This window comes from Mytilus californianus, unplaced genomic scaffold (assembly GCF_021869535.1).
Source record: "Mytilus californianus isolate M0D057914Y unplaced genomic scaffold, xbMytCali1.0.p SCAF_7, whole genome shotgun sequence".
Classification (NCBI taxonomy): domain Eukaryota; kingdom Metazoa; phylum Mollusca; class Bivalvia; order Mytilida; family Mytilidae; genus Mytilus; species Mytilus californianus.
The window spans coordinates 372,653-387,033 of NW_026262723.1; the positions used below are offsets into that span (position 1 = coordinate 372,653).

At 35.0% G+C, this 14,381-nt stretch overlaps 1 protein-coding gene and 1 long non-coding RNA gene across 4 annotated transcripts in view; both read left to right on the forward strand.

Annotated features, from left to right (window-relative positions):
• LOC127709397 (uncharacterized) overlaps nt 1-14,381 on the forward strand; it is a 449,543-nt gene that overhangs the window by 130,895 nt on the left and 304,267 nt on the right. The gene's annotated exons all lie outside the window — the stretch shown is intronic.
• The window catches only part of LOC127709429 (uncharacterized), a 35,697-nt gene continuing 21,849 nt past the window's right edge, over nt 534-14,381 (forward strand). Inside the window, exon 1 of the long non-coding RNA XR_007985652.1 lies at nt 534-841. This is a non-coding gene — a long non-coding RNA (uncharacterized LOC127709429). The remainder of the gene's footprint in view (nt 842-14,381) is intronic.

Genomic DNA, 14,381 nt, shown 5'->3' on the forward strand with positions numbered 1-14,381 from the left:
GACACAAATTCATAAACCTGACCTAACTACATCCTTAAGTCAGGCATATACTGTGGATTCATTTATTTTCATGGGTACCAATTTTTGTGGATTGAGGAAAACTTGTATTATCTTGGATAATTGATTCCGTGGTTTTTCAAAAATCTGCATATAATTAAACAGCAAATTTGTAATTCGTTGAACATTTAATTCGTGGTTTCCCTGTACCCATGAATTCAACAAAACTTGGTATTCAGCGAATATTATAATGAATCCATGGTACGTCAAGATATATATCATGTATATGTTAGATTAATTGACAGTGAATGACTGCACACAATTACCTGTGAATAAGTTATCATAGGCACCTTTATTTTTGTTCCTCGTCTAAAAGCCACATTGAGTCCTCAAACATGGAGCAAAATCTCACCTCAAAACAGCCACTATTTATAAGTTTAATCAGAATATTTCGTATTTCCATACAGTGATAACAGATGATGTCAGATAAACAAAAGAATAATTAAAATAGGTCTTTCAAATATCTTTGTAGATAATAAAGTTCCAACTGAAATCGAATTAATGGCTGACAAAACATCTGTACCTTTGTACCTCAAATTACTTGAGTCAGGCTCTGAGAAAAAGAGAGACATACGTTTAGTAATCGTTGGAAAGAAAGGTGTGGGTAAGACCTCATTGGTTAAAAGATTATTCAACGAAGGAAAGAAAGGTGCTGGACTAACATCATTTTTTAAAAGATTGTTTGGAGGAAATAATGCAGATGTTACAAGCACAAATGGAATAGAAATTCATATGATAAAATGCAAAGCAAAATCTGGTGATAGCATTTGGAATAGATAAGAAGGTATGGCATGTATGGTATTATAAACAGTTTAACTTAACTGTTTTTCCTTTCTCTACAACAGACATGTTATGTCTATGAATTAACCATTACATCAGTTTGAAGGTCAGAGATGTTTTGACAAATTACATCACTAATTAACAATTGTGGAAGTAAGGTTTCAACCTGAAACAAAATGAAATAGACTAATTTTAGTTTCAGATTTATTAAGTCACCTTATCTATTCGAAAAAAATGCTTAAAATGTAATGCACTACCCACTATCCACATGATCCATTTCTGCTAAAATTTTATGACGACTCCTAGATCTTTGTGCACCTCAGTTTTAGGAAAACGCTTTAGTTATTGCGATACTCGTGCAGTAGCAATATTCGCTTTAATAAAAACCTTGCAATAATTTCTGAATTTACAGTATTATATTTCAAACACCGGCCTGAACATATCAAAGACATTGAAATTGGTATTTGCTGCTGCTCTGTAAGAATGTATCATTAAGAAGCAAGAGCAAAGACTGAATAAGAATAATGTGTCTGGTTAGGGTGACATGTCTTTATGTGTACTTTTTGAACTAGCATGTTAACAATCTAGCTCAGAAAGTCGGTCTCGAACAAAGCAGGGTTAATATTCAAATTATATTAACATGTTCTAGTCCTGAACATGCATTTGATTTGCAGCTGAAGGTTGAGCAGCCATCCATCATCATCACCATCATCACCTGACACCACCATTATCCAATTTCAGCATTTTTGTTTTGCCTTGAGTAAAAAGTTTTAAATTGAGAGACATAAGTGATGCTAATCCGGTGTCAAACTATTTGTGTAACCTTTTATATTCTAGAAGGTAGACGACACTTATGCTTCATACCTTGTATATAGATGCCTCATATACGAAGTTTCCGTATTTCATATGTCCAATGATCTTGACCTCATTTTTAGCTCACCTGGCCCGAAGGCGTCCGTCACTTGGCGTCCGTCGTCCGGCGTCGGCGTTAACTTTTTACATTTTGAACTTCTTCTAGAGAACCACTGAATGGAACGAAACCAAACATGACATGAATGTTCCTTATGAGGTGCTGACCAAGTGTTGTTACTTTGTAGCCGATCCATCATCCAAGATGGCCGCCAGCGGGGGACTTAATTTAACGAAATGCATACAAATGACTTCTTTTAGAGAACCACTGAATGGAATGAAACCAAACATGGCATGAATGTTCCTTATGAGGTGCTCACCAAGTGTTGTTACTTTGTAGCCGATCAATCATCCAAGATGGCCGCCAGCGGGGGACTTAGTTTAACATAGGACCCTATGGGAAATGCATACAAATGACTTCTTTTAGAGAACCACTGAATGGAATTAAACCAAACATGGCATGAATGTTCCTTATGAGGTGCTCACCAAGTGTTGTTACTTTGTAGCCGATCCATCATCCAAGATGGCCGCCAGCGGGGGACTTAGTTTAACATAGGACCCTATGGGAAATGCATACACATGACTTCTTTTAGAGAACCACTGAATGGAATAAAACCAAACATGGCATGAATGTTCCTTATGAGGTACTGACCATGTGTTGTTACTTTGTAGCCGATCTATCATCCAAGATGGCCGCCATCGGGGAACTTAGTTTAACATAGTACCCTATTGGAAATACATACAAATGTCTTCTTTTAGAGAACCACTGAATGGAATGACACCAAACATGGCATGAATGTTCCTTATGAGGTGCTGACCAAATTTTGTTACTTTGTAGCCGATCTGTCATCCAAGATGGCCGCCAGCGGGGGACTTAGTTTAACATAGGACCCTATGGGAAATACATACAAATGTCTTCTTTTAGAGAACCACTGAATGGAATGAAACCAAACATGGCATGAATCTCCCTTATGAGATGCTGACCAAGTGTTGTTACTTTGTAGCCGATCCATCATCCAAGATGGCCGACAGCAGGGGACTTAGTTTTACATAGGACCCTTTGGGGAATACATAAAAATGTCTTCTTTTAGAGAACCAATAAATGGAATGGAACCACACATGGCATGAATGTTCCTTATGAGATGTTGACCAAGTGTTGTTACTTTGCAGCCGATCCATCATCCAAGATGGCCGACAGCGGGGGACTTAGTTTAACATAGGATCCTATGGGAAATACATACAATTGTCTTCTTTTAGAGAACCACTGAATGGAATTGAACCAAACATGGCATGAATGTTCCTTATGAGTTGCTGACCAAGTGTTGTTACTTTGCAGTCGATCCATCATCCAAGATGGCCGCTAGGGGGGGGCTTAGTTTAACGTAGGACCCTATGGGAAATACATACAAATGTATTCTTTTAGAGTACCACTGAATGGAATGAAACCAAACATGGCATGAATGTTCCTTATGAAGTGCTGACCAAGTGTTGCTACTTTGTTGCGGATTTACTGTTCAAGATGGGCACCAGGATATTTTATTAAATAACGGGACCAATATTAATCAAAATTTGGCCTCAATCATTATTTGGGTATCTGTTATGATTTTTATCTATCTTTACATGATTTCTAAAACCAAAGTAGAGTCAGGTGAGCGACAAAGGCTCTTGAGAGCCTCTAGTTCATGTTTTAACATCTGCTTAAAAAATTATAGCGCTTTTTTGTCATATGAATTTCTGACTTATTATCAGTAATAATATAATGATATTTGGTGTAAATGATTCTTGCAAGGTGTACATGTTCGTCAGACAGGGTTCACCTGACCTATACCTCATTACATGGATGTTTTTCATACTAGAAGCAGTAGGTCGGAAGTTGAACTATATCTGGTGTGGAAAATTATTAAGGTGTACATGTCCGTTAGGCAGGTTTTCTCATTTTAATGGTTAACTGGTAAATATGATTTTTTTTGTGTTTTCGTCTGTTTAATATAGAAGCTATAGACCAGTCAGAGCTCAGACATCAATAAGTCTAAATCTGCTTTTGACTCATAGAGGTCTACATTTGTAGGTTTCAAGATTTGTCTCCCTTTAATTTAAGACAAATTATGACTTCAATAAGTCAATTAGTGTTAAGCAAGAAATATTTGACCTGAATTAAAAAGTTGCAAATATTGACTCCTACAAGTCAATAAGTTACCAAAATTGGTCAACTTCAAGACCCAAGCACATTTATAAAAAGGTCAAGCATCTACATGAAATTATGACAACTGTGAAAGACAATGCTTTGTCTTCTAAAGAAAAATATATATGAGAGTCTAAAAAAACGGAGATGTTTATTTACTACAATGCAACCATCTATAACCACACAAAATGAGAAAAATAATCTTATGTTAAGTAAAAATGTTCAATTAGATAATTAAATATAGATAGCTCAGGTCCGTCTGAACTCTCAGACAGGTTTATGATGTCATAGGAGGTACACTTTGGCCACCAATTAAAATTAAGTCTTTTCATAAACATAAATAGATCTAAACAAGTCTGTCATTTTCTGACTAAAATAACTCTGAAAATGAAAACACATTTTTTGTCTTCTGTAAGTCAAAAACAAAAAAACTACTTGTTTATGTCTGAGCTCTGACTGTAGTGTAGACTAAATAAATCGGTTCAATACTGAATTTCACAGTAACAACTAAAAAACATGTAAAGGGGGTAATAGTCCCACTATGTGAAAGCTCTAGTTTTACCAAGTGATTATCAGGCTCTTGGCTTTCTTGGGAGCCTCTTGCCTCAAATAGTTTGACTATGTAAACAGTGTATAGAAATGTTTTCTTTTTTCAAATTTTAAAATAATCCTTGTTATTTATCTTAGGGTGTTAACTCTATTCACTTTACAATTTTGTTCGAAATTCAAGTGGAAGAGAGAAAAAGCTGTTTTTGTACATTTTAATTTTAAGAATGAGTCCCTCTCCCTCCAACCTACATGGCAACAGTCGCTAAGAATAGGAAAATTAGAAAAGAAAGAGATGTTACCAAGGGGTCAATAGAGTATCATAAGTCAAGAAATGTTATATGCAAGTAATAGCTTTTATAGTTAGGAAAAATATTTGAAAATATTTGAAATAAAAATATGCTCACAATACAAAGATACATCTCTAACAAACCAAATGTTTTAGACCATTCCTTGTAGAAGTAATTGCTCTTTAAATATAAATGATTGAGTCTCACAAACACGATTTTTATAGACTTAGCATACCCCATTCTAGAAAGTAGCTTGTATATAGTGTTTGACCCGATGAAGTTTGGAGACTTATCATACCCCATTCTAGAAAATAGATTGTATATAGTGTTTGACCCGATGAAGTTTGGAGACTTATCATTACCCATTCTAGAAAATAGATTGTATATTGTGTTTGACCTGATGAAGTTTGGAGACTTATCATTACCCATTCTAGAAAGTAGATTGTATATAGTGTTTGACCTGATGAAGTTTGGAGACTTATCATACCCCATTCTAGAAAATAGATTGTATATAGTGTTTGAATTGAGGGAGTTTGGAGACTTATCATACCCCATTCTAGAAAATAGATTGTATATAGTGTTTGACCTGATGAAGTTTGGAGACTTATCATACCCCATTCTAGAAAGTAGATTGTATATAGTGTTTAACCCGATGAAGTTTGGAGACTTATCATACCCCATTCTAGGAAATAGATTGTATATAGTGTTTGACCTGATGAAGTTTGGAGACTTATCATACCCCATTCTAGAAAATAGATTGTATATAGTGTTTGACCCGATGAAGTTTGGAGACTTATCATTACCCATTCTAGAAAATAGATTGTATATAGTGTTTGACCTGATCAAGTTTGGAGACTTATCATACCCCATTCTAGAAAATAGATTGTATATAGTGTTTGACCCGATGAAGTTTGGAGACTTATCATTACCCATTCTAGAAAATAGATTGTATATAGTGTTTGACCTGATGAAGTTTGGAGACTTATCATACCCCATTCTAGAAAATAGATTGTATATAGTGTTTGACCCGATGAAGTTTGGAGACTTATCATTACCCATTCTAGAAAATAGATTGTATATAGTGTTTGAATTGAGAGAGTTTGGAGACTTATCATAACCCATTCTAGAAAATAGATTGTATATAGTGTTTGACCCGATGAAGTTTGGAGACTTATCATACCCCATTCTAGGAAATAGATTGTATATAGTGTTTGACCCGATGAAGTTTGGAGACTTATCATACCCCATTCTAGGAAATAGATTGTATATAGTGTTTGACCCGATGAAGTTTGGAGACTTATCATACCCCATTCTAGAAAGTAGATTGTATATAGTGTTTAACCCGATGAAGTTTGGAGACTTATCATACCCCATTCTAGGAAATAGATTGTATATAGTGTTTGAATTGAGGGAGTTTGGAGACTTATCATAACCCATTCTAGAAAATAGATTGTATATAGTGTTTGACCTGATGAAGTTTGGAGACTTATCATACCCCATTCTAGAAAATAGATTGTATATAGTGTTTGACCTGATGAAGTTTGGAGACTTATCATACCCCATTCTAGAAACTAGATTGTATATAGTGTTTGACCCGATGAAGTTTGGAGACTTATCATACCCCATTCTAGAAAGTAGATTGTATATAGTGTTTGACCTGATGAAGTTTGGAGACTTATCATACCCCAATCTAGGAAATAGATTGTATATAGTGTTTAACCCGATGAAGTTTGGAGACTTATCATACCCCATTCTAGGAAATAGCTTGTATAAAGTGTTTGACCCGTTGAAGTTTGGAGACTTATCATACCCCATTCTAGAAAATAGATTGTATATAGTGTTTGACCTGATGAAGTTTGGAGACTTATCATACCCCATTCTAGGAAATAGATTGTATATAGTGTTTGACCCGATGAAGTTTGGAGACTTATCATACCCCATTCTAGAAACTAGATTGTATATAGTGTTTAACCCGATGAAGTTTGGAGACTTATCATACCCCATTCTAGAAAATAGATTGTATATAGTGTTTGACCTGATGAAGTTTGGAGACTTATCATACCCCATTCTAGGAAATAGATTGTATATAGTGTTTGACCCGATGAAGTTTGGAGACTTATCATACCCCATTCTAGAAACTAGATTGTATATAGTGTTTAACCCGATGAAGTTTGGAGACTTATCATACCCCATTCTAGAAAATAGATTGTATATAGTGTTTAACCCGATGAAGTTTGGAGACTTATCATACCCCATTCTAGAAAATAGATTGTATATAGTGTTTAACCCGATGAAGTTTGGAGACTTATCATACCCCATTCTAGAAAATAGATTGTATATAGTGTTTGACCTGATGAAGTTTGGAGACTTATCATACCCCATTCTAGGAAATAGATTGTATATAGTGTTTGACCTGATGAAGTTTGGAGACTTATCATACCCCATTCTAGAAAATAGATTGTATATAGTGTTTGACCTGATGAAGTTTGGAGACTTATCATACCCCATTCTAGGAAATAGATTGTATATAGTGTTTGACCCGATGAAGTTTGGAGACTTATCATACCCCATTCTAGAAAATAGATTGTATATAGTGTTTGACCCGACGAAGTTTGGAGACTTATCATACCCCATTCTAGAAAATAGATTGTATATAGTGTTTGACCCGACGAAGTTTGGAGACTTATCATACCCCATTCTAGGAAATAGATTGTATATAGTGTTTAACCCGATGAAGTTTGGAGACTTATCATACCCCATTCTAGGAAATAGATTGTATATAGTGTTTGACCCGACGAAGTTTGGAGACTTATCATACCCCATTCTAGAAAATAGATTGTATATAGTGTTTAACCCGATGAAGTTTGGAGACTTATCATACCCCATTCTAGAAAATAGATTGTATATAGTGTTTGAATTGAGAGAGTTTGGAGACTTATCATACCCCATTCTAGAAAGTAGATTGTATATAGTGTTTGACCCGATGAAGTTTGGAGACTTATCATACCCCATTCTAGAAAATAGATTGTATATAGTGTTTGACCCGATGAAGTTTGGAGACTTATCATACCCCATTCTAGAAAATAGATTGTATATAGTGTTTGACCTGATGAAGTTTGGAGACTTATCATACCCCATTCTAGGAAATAGATTGTATATAGTGTTTAACCCGATGAAGTTTGGAGACTTATCATACCCCATTCTAGAAAGTAGATTGTATATAGTGTTTGACCTGATGAAGTTTGGAGACTTATCATACCCCATTCTAGAAAGTAGATTGTATATAGTGTTTGACCCGATGAAGTTTGGAGACTTATCATACCCCATTCTAGAAAATAGATTGTATATAGTGTTTGACCTGATGAAGTTTGGAGACTTATCATACCCCATTCTAGGAAATAGATTGTATATAGTGTTTGACCCGATGAAGTTTGGAGACTTATCATACCCCATTCTAGAAACTAGATTGTATATAGTGTTTAACCCGATGAAGTTTGGAGACTTATCATACCCCATTCTAGAAAATAGATTGTATCTAGTGTTTAACCCGATGAAGTTTGGAGACTTATCATACCCCATTCTAGAAAATAGATTGTATATAGTGTTTAACCCGATGAAGTTTGGAGACTTATCATACCCCATTCTAGAAAATAGATTGTATATAGTGTTTGACCTGATGAAGTTTGGAGACTTATCATACCCCATTCTAGGAAATAGATTGTATATAGTGTTTGACCTGATGAAGTTTGGAGACTTATCATACCCCATTCTAGAAAATAGATTGTATATAGTGTTTGACCTGATGAAGTTTGGAGACTTATCATACCCCATTCTAGGAAATAGATTGTATATAGTGTTTGACCCGATGAAGTTTGGAGACTTATCATACCCCATTCTAGGAAATAGATTGTATATAGTGTTTGACCCGACGAAGTTTGGAGACTTATCATACCCCATTCTAGAAAATAGATTGTATATAGTGTTTAACCCGATGAAGTTTGGAGACTTATCATACCCCATTCTAGAAAATAGATTGTATATAGTGTTTGAATTGAGAGAGTTTGGAGACTTATCATACCCCATTCTAGAAAGTAGATTGTATATAGTGTTTGACCCGATGAAGTTTGGAGACTTATCATACCCCATTCTAGAAAATAGATTGTATATAGTGTTTGACCCGATGAAGTTTGGAAACTTATCATACCCCATTCTAGAAAATAGATTGTATATAGTGTTTGACCTGATGAAGTTTGGAGACTTATCATACCCCATTCTAGGAAATAGATTGTATATAGTGTTTAACCCGATGAAGTTTGGAGACTTATCATACCCCATTCTAGAAAGTAGATTGTATATAGTGTTTGACCTGATGAAGTTTGGAGACTTATCATACCCCATTCTTGAAAGTAGATTGTATATAGTGTTTGACCCGATGAAGTTTGGAGACTTATCATACCCCATTCTAGAAAATAGATTGTATATAGTGTTTGACCTGATGAAGTTTGGAGACTTATCATACCCCATTCTAGGAAATAGATTGTATATAGTGTTTAACCCGATGAAGTTTGGAGACTTATCATACCCCATTCTAGAAAGTAGATTGTATATAGTGTTTGACCTGATGAAGTTTGGAGACTTATCATACCCCATTCTAGAAAGTAGATTGTATATAATGTTTGACCCGATGAAGTTTGGAGACTTATCATACCCCATTCTAGAAAGTAGATTGTATATAGTGTTTGACCTGATGAAGTTTGGAGACTTATCATACCCCAATCTAGGAAATAGATTGTATATAGTGTTTGACCTGATGAAGTTTGGAGACTTATCATACCCCATTCTAGAAAGTAGATTGTATATAGTGTTTGACCCGATAAAGTTTGGAGACTTATCATACCCCATTCTAGGAAATAGATTGTATATAGTGTTTGACCCGATGAAGTTTGGAGACTTATCATACCCCATTCTAGAAAGTAGATTGTATATAGTGTTTGACCCGATGAAGTTTGGAGACTTATCATACCCCATTCTAGAAAATAGATTGTATATAGTGTTTGACCCGATGAAGTTTGGAGACTTATCATACCCCATTCTAGAAAGTAGACTGTATATAGTGTTTGACCCGATGAAGTTTGGAGACTTATCATACCCCATTCTAGAAAATAGATTGTATATAGTGTTTGACCCGATGAAGTTTGGAGACTTATCATACCCCATTCTAGAAAGTAGATTGTATATAGTGTTTGACCCGATGAAGTTTGGAGACTTATCATACCCCATTCTAGGAAATAGATTGTATATAGTGTTTGACCCGATGAAGTTTGGAGACTTATCATACCCCATTCTAGAAAGTAGATTGTATATAGTGTTTGACCCGATGAAGTTTGGAGACTTATCATACCCCATTCTAGAAAGTAGATTGTATATAGTGTTTGACCTGATGAAGTTTGGAGACTTATCATACCCCATTCTAGAAAATAGATTGTATATAGTGTTTGACCTGATGAAGTTTGGAGACTTATCATACCCCATTCTAGAAAATAGATTGTATATAGTGTTTGACCTGATGAAGTTTGGAGACTTATCATACCCCATTCTAGAAAATAGATTGTATATAGTGTTTGACCTGATGAAGTTTGGAGACTTATCATACCCCATTCTAGGAAATAGATTGTATATAGTGTTTAACCCGATGAAGTTTGGAGACTTATCATACCCCATTCTAGAAAATAGATTGTATATAGTGTTTAACCCGATGAAGTTTGGAGACTTATCATACCCCATTCTAGGAAATAGATTGTATATAGTGTTTAACCCGATGAAGTTTGGAGACTTATCATACCCCATTCTAGAAAGTAGATTGTATATAGTGTTTGACCTGATGAAGTTTGGAGACTTATCATACCCCATTCTAGAAAGTAGATTGTATATAGTGTTTGACCTGATGAAGTTTGGAGACTTATCATACCCCATTCTAGGAAATAGATTGTATATAGTGTTTAACCCGATGAAGTTTGGAGACTTATCATACCCCATTCTAGAAAATAGATTGTATATAGTGTTTAACCCGATGAAGTTTGGAGACTTATCATACCCCATTCTAGGAAATAGATTGTATATAGTGTTTGACCCGATGAAGTTTGGAGACTTATCATACCCCATTCTAGAAAGTAGATTGTATATAGTGTTTGACCTGATGAAGTTTGGAGACTTATCATACCCCATTCTAGGAAATAAATTGTATATAGTGTTTGACCCGATGAAGTTTGGAGACTTATCATACCCCATTCTAGAAAGTAGATTGTATATAGTGTTTGACCTGATGAAGTTTGGAGACTTATCATACCCCATTCTAGGAAATAGATTGTATATAGTGTTTAACCCGATGAAGTTTGGAGACTTATCATTCCCCATTCTAGAAACTAGATTGTATATAGTGTTTGACCTGATGAAGTTTGGAGACTTATCATACCCCATTCTAGAAAATAGATTGTATATAGTGTTTAACCCGATGAAGTTTGGAGACTTATCATACCCCATTCTAGGAAATAGATTGTATATAGTGTTTGACCTGATGAAGTTTGGAGACTTATCATACCCCATTCTAGAAAATAGATTGTATATAGTGTTTAACCCGATGAAGTTTGGAGACTTATCATACCCCATTCTAGGAAATAGATTGTATATAGTGTTTAACCCGATGAAGTTTGGAGACTTATCATACCCCATTCTAGAAAATAGATTGTATATAGTGTTTGACCCGATGAAGTTTGGAGACTTATCATACCCCATTCTAGAAAATAGATTGTATATAGTGTTTGACCTGATGAAGTTTGGAGACTTATCATACCCCAATCTAGGAAATAGATTGTATATAGTGTTTGACCCGATGAAGTTTGGAGACTTATCATACCCCATTCTAGAAAATAGATTGTATATAGTGTTTAACCCGATGAAGTTTGGAGACTTATCATACCCCATTCTAGGAAATAGATTGTATATAGTGTTTGACCTGATGAAGTTTGGAGACTTATCATACCCCATTCTAGAAAATAGATTGTATATAGTGTTTGACCCGATGAAGTTTGGAGACTTATCATACCCCATTCTAGAAAATAGATTGTATATAGTGTTTGACCCGATGAAGTTTGGAGACTTATCATACCCCATTCTAGAAAGTAGACTGTATATAGTGTTTGACCCGATGAAGTTTGGAGACTTATCATACCCCATTCTAGAAAATAGATTGTCTATAGTGTTTGACCCGATGAAGTTTGGAGACTTATCATACCCCATTCTAGAAAGTAGATTGTATATAGTGTTTGACCCGATGAAGTTTGGAGACTTATCATACCCCATTCTAGGTAATAGATTGTATATAGTGTTTGACCCGATGAAGTTTGGAGACTTATCATACCCCATTCTAGAAAGTAGATTGTATATAGTGTTTGACCCGATGAAGTTTGGAGACTTATCATACCCCATTCTAGAAAGTAGATTGTATATAGTGTTTGACCTGATGAAGTTTGGAGACTTATCATACCCCATTCTAGAAAATAGATTGTATATAGTGTTTGACCTGATGAAGTTTGGAGACTTATCATACCCCATTCTAGAAAATAGATTGTATATAGTGTTTGACCTGATGAAGTTTGGAGACTTATCATACCCCATTCTAGAAAATAGATTGTATATAGTGTTTGACCTGATGAAGTTTGGAGACTTATCATACCCCATTCTAGGAAATAGATTGTATATAGTGTTTAACCCGATGAAGTTTGGAGACTTATCATACCCCATTCTAGAAAATAGATTGTATATAGTGTTTAACCCGATGAAGTTTGGAGACTTATCATACCCCATTCTAGGAAATAGATTGTATATAGTGTTTAACCCGATGAAGTTTGGAGACTTATCATACCCCATTCTAGAAAGTAGATTGTATATAGTGTTTGACCTGATGAAGTTTGGAGACTTATCATACCCCATTCTAGAAAGTAGATTGTATATAGTGTTTGACCTGATGAAGTTTGGAGACTTATCATACCCCATTCTAGGAAATAGATTGTATATAGTGTTTAACCCGATGAAGTTTGGAGACTTATCATACCCCATTCTAGAAAATAGATTGTATATAGTGTTTAACCCGATGAAGTTTGGAGACTTATCATACCCCATTCTAGGAAATAGATTGTATATAGTGTTTGACCCGATGAAGTTTGGAGACTTATCATACCCCATTCTAGAAAGTAGATTGTATATAGTGTTTGACCTGATGAAGTTTGGAGACTTATCATACCCCATTCTAGGAAATAAATTGTATATAGTGTTTGACCCGATGAAGTTTGGAGACTTATCATACCCCATTCTAGAAAGTAGATTGTATATAGTGTTTGACCTGATGAAGTTTGGAGACTTATCATACCCCATTCTAGGAAATAGATTGTATATAGTGTTTAACCCGATGAAGTTTGGAGACTTATCATTCCCCATTCTAGAAACTAGATTGTATATAGTGTTTGACCTGATGAAGTTTGGAGACTTATCATACCCCATTCTAGAAAATAGATTGTATATAGTGTTTAACCCGATGAAGTTTGGAGACTTATCATACCCCATTCTAGGAAATAGATTGTATATAGTGTTTGACCTGATGAAGTTTGGAGACTTATCATACCCCATTCTAGAAAATAGATTGTATATAGTGTTTAACCCGATGAAGTTTGGAGACTTATCATACCCCATTCTAGGAAATAGATTGTATATAGTGTTTAACCCGATGAAGTTTGGAGACTTATCATACCCCATTCTAGAAAATAGATTGTATATAGTGTTTGACCCGATGAAGTTTGGAGACTTATCATACCCCATTCTAGAAAATAGATTGTATATAGTGTTTGACCTGATGAAGTTTGGAGACTTATCATACCCCAATCTAGGAAATAGATTGTATATAGTGTTTGACCCGATGAAGTTTGGAGACTTATCATACCCCATTCTAGAAAATAGATTGTATATAGTGTTTAACCCGATGAAGTTTGGAGACTTATCATACCCCATTCTAGGAAATAGATTGTATATAGTGTTTGACCTGATGAAGTTTGGAGACTTATCATACCCCATTCTAGAAAATAGATTGTATATAGTGTTTGACCCGATGAAGTTTGGAGACTTATCATACCCCATTCTAGAAAATAGATTGTATATAGTGTTTGACCTGATGAAGTTTGGAGACTTATCATACCCCATTCTAGGAAAAAGATTGTATATAGTGTTTAACCCGATGAAGTTTGGAGACTTATCATACCCCATTCTAGGAAATAGATTGTATATAGTGTTTGACCTGATGAAGTTTGGAGACTTATCATACCCCATTCTAGAAAATAGATTGTATATAGTGTTTGACCCGATGAAGTTTGGAGACTTATCATACCCCATTCTAGAAAATAGATTGTATATAGTGTTTGACCTGATGAAGTTTGGAGACTTATCATACCCCATTCTAGGAAATAGATTGTATATAGTGTTTGACCTGATGAAGTTTGGAGACTTATCATACCCCATTCTAGAAAATAGATTGTATATAGTGTTTGACCCGATGAAGTTTGGAGACTTAT